Below are 3,123 nucleotides of genomic sequence, written 5' to 3' on the forward strand. Positions count from 1 at the left end.
ATAGGAGGAGAAAAATCAGCAAAGGCAACAAGGGGGTTACTGCCACCCATGCTTGGGATGTGGCCAGCGAATCAGCTGGGCCAGAGTCAGGGGAAGAATCCCCAGAACTTGTAAGAGAGACTTGGCTGCCTACCTGAGAAAGTCAGATCTGCACCCCAAGCAACAGAAATCATTGGAGAAATTTGAATTGGTACATGGCAGTATAAGATTTTAAAATTGGCTTACCACATCCAAAAGTATCTATTTTATTATATTTTAAAAATGACTTATTTATTTTTTGACTATGCCAAGCAGCATGCGGGAATCTTAGTTCCCTGACCAGGGGTCAAACCTGGGCCCCCTGCATTGAAAGTGCAGAATCTTAACCACTGGACCATCAGGGGAATCCTCCAGTATTTATTAATCACCTTCTCCATGTCTGCCACTCTTGCTAGGCATTTTGGGAGACCAAATGAATGGTGAACCACTTTTGCCCTCAGGGAATATATTCCCACCAGAGATACAAAATATCTACACACTACTACAGAAATCAACATGTATCTGCTTAAAATGAGAAGGCAGCACCTAGTCAGAGGGTCAGTGTAGTCCATGATAATAGCAAACTCTTATATTGTGCCTGCTAAAGACTATTCCAGGACTTTGCATACATTAATTCAATTAATACAACGCATTCATGAGGTAGGTAACATTACAGAGGAGAAAGCAGAGTCATGGAGAGTTAAGGTACACACCTAACATGTGAACCAGTGAGTAGATGAAAGGATTAAATCTGGACAGTCTGGATCAGAGGCTGTGACTAACTTTACCTTATCCTGCCCCACAAATAGTAGGTTAGACCTATTGATGACTGGGATATACCAACCCTTTCCATCCTTGTTAACTTGTTTAATTTGTACTCATTATAAACCGTCGTCCATGATCCAGTGTGAGGGTGTAGACTTAGTGTCAGCTTTGCTGAACTCTTGTTTCCCTGGATGAAATGGTACTGCAATTGCTTTGAAACACATCTTTTAGTGAGACTTCTATAACTGTTGTTTAAAAGCATTAAGCATTTAAAATATTTTTAAAACATTAAATGCTAAGCTGCTTTTGCAGTTGAGCAGCATTGATAGCATATATGGACAAAGCACAGACTCTAGTTTTTGTCTCTTGTTGGTGGTATGACCCTGAAAAAGTCACCTTCCTGACCCTGGTTCTGCACGGAGGGGCTCCCAGGCCCTGCTGATCCCAGTTCCCAGATGATCGAAGAAGATAACGATGGGAACACTCCAAGAAAATCATGAACCTGGCCTGGGCACTTCATACCCTGTAAAAAAGACCCTCTGTGAAAAGGAGAAAATTCTCTTTTTCACAGGCTTGTTTGGAAGATTCAACGGATATTATGTGTGAAACTCAATTGCTGAATAAACATTAGCTACACATAGATGATCAAATGTTAGGCAAATGTAAAGTGGTATTATTTTTATTTTTCTTGGTTGTATCTCACAATTCTCTGAAGTTTCCAGGCTGAACTGGGAAAGTTCTGGAATACCACAGTGGGGCTTGTCTAGCATTTTCTTTCCACCAGCTTGTTTTGAAAGCGGGAGTACTGGAAATATTGCATAAAAAACCAGGCTGGCCAGATTTCAAGCCCTATTTCTAGACCAGAGTGGTTTGGATCTGCTTGAATAAGATTCTGAGCAGTTGGATGTGGAGACAAAAACCAAACCTCAGCAAACTGAGAAATGACAAACAAACTGAACATTTTCAAATTATGGGATGGTTTAGGGGCTATGGGCAAACGTCCATTAGCGACTAGGATGCAATTATCAAGCATGTTTTTAGACTATGTCCAAAGGGCCAGTTTTTGTTTTCAGTTGTTCTCTTTTTGAAGCAAAATTCCTGTTTGCTTAGGACTTGGAAGCTATGGCCATTAGAAGAACAACTTATTTTGCTCAGTTTCCTGTTAAATTTTTGCTTGAAAATCATTACATTGGCAATCACTAGTTTGTGCTTACTTTATAATAATTCTTTTTTCAAAAGTTATCATAATTAATGGACTAATGATAATCATGTTCCCTTCAAATAGTTATATGGATGTGAGAGTTGGAGCATAAAGAAGGCTGAACACCAAAGAATGGATGCTTTCAAGTTGTGGTGCTGGAGAAGACACTTGAGAGTCCCTTGAACAGCAAGAAGATTAAACCAGTCAATCTCTGAATATTCATTGGAAGGAATGATGCTGACGCTCCAATGCTCTGGCTACTTGATGCAAAGAACCAACTTATGGGAAAAGACTGATGCTGGGAAAGATCGAGGGCAGGAGGAGAAAGGGGCAACAGAGGATGAGATGGTTGGATGGCATCACCAGCTCAATGGACATGAGTTTGAGCAAACTCTGGGAGATTGTGAAGGGCAGGGAAGCCTGGTGTGATGCAGTCCATGGGGTTGCAAAGAGCTGGACATGACCGAGCAACTGAACAACAATTATATGAGTTAACAAATAAATATGAATATGTGTCATTACAATTTTCTCACAAAAGTTTCACTGAGTCCCTTTTCTGTACCAGCTAATGTTGAGCACCGAGGGTGGAGGTGAACAGGGCCTGGACTCTAGTGCTTTGGAGGGGACGCAGACATGGTGACATAGTAGAATGTGCACAGTGGTCCAGACGCCATATCCCTGTGATGGAGGTGATGAGACAGTTATTTAGCATCAGTGAACTGCCAAAAGATTCAGTGCACCTTCTCTATGCTATTCCAGTCTTCGCCCTGGAACTCTGTGTACTTTGCATATGTAGAAATTGAGCCTCACAGAGGTAATTGTCAAAACTGCTCAAGAACCTGTGTGTGTCTGCCTCCAATTTTTCCCACTTACCATGTTTCAGAGGTGCTCCTGGGTACTCCTGGCTGCCTCTTTCTGCGGAAACCATGAAAAAGCTTCACTGCCCACTTGGAAGACCCATCCAGGGCTTGGTAAGGGGTGTTGATGCTTCCTGAACAGAATGATGTCCCTGAGGTGGGGGGGAGAGTTTTGTTTATCCCACCCAGGACAGCCCCGGCTTCATCTGCCACTGCACGCACAGGAGGGATAGCCCTGTACTAGCAGCCACCTCTGTCCTGCTCAGTCCTCACCAGAGAATA

General features: G+C 42.5%; 1 non-coding gene across 1 annotated transcript; it reads right to left on the reverse strand.

Annotated features, from left to right (window-relative positions):
• Nucleotides 1–310: 310 nt before the first annotated feature.
• Nucleotides 311–384, reverse strand: TRNAE-UUC (transfer RNA glutamic acid (anticodon UUC)). Its single transcript has one exon. It is a non-coding gene; the product is annotated as a tRNA-Glu (tRNA).
• Between the last annotated feature and the right edge of the window lie 2,739 nt (nucleotides 385–3,123).

The sequence above is a fragment of the Bos indicus genome, chromosome 13 (assembly GCF_029378745.1).
Source record: "Bos indicus isolate NIAB-ARS_2022 breed Sahiwal x Tharparkar chromosome 13, NIAB-ARS_B.indTharparkar_mat_pri_1.0, whole genome shotgun sequence".
Lineage (NCBI taxonomy): Eukaryota > Metazoa > Chordata > Mammalia > Artiodactyla > Bovidae > Bos > Bos indicus.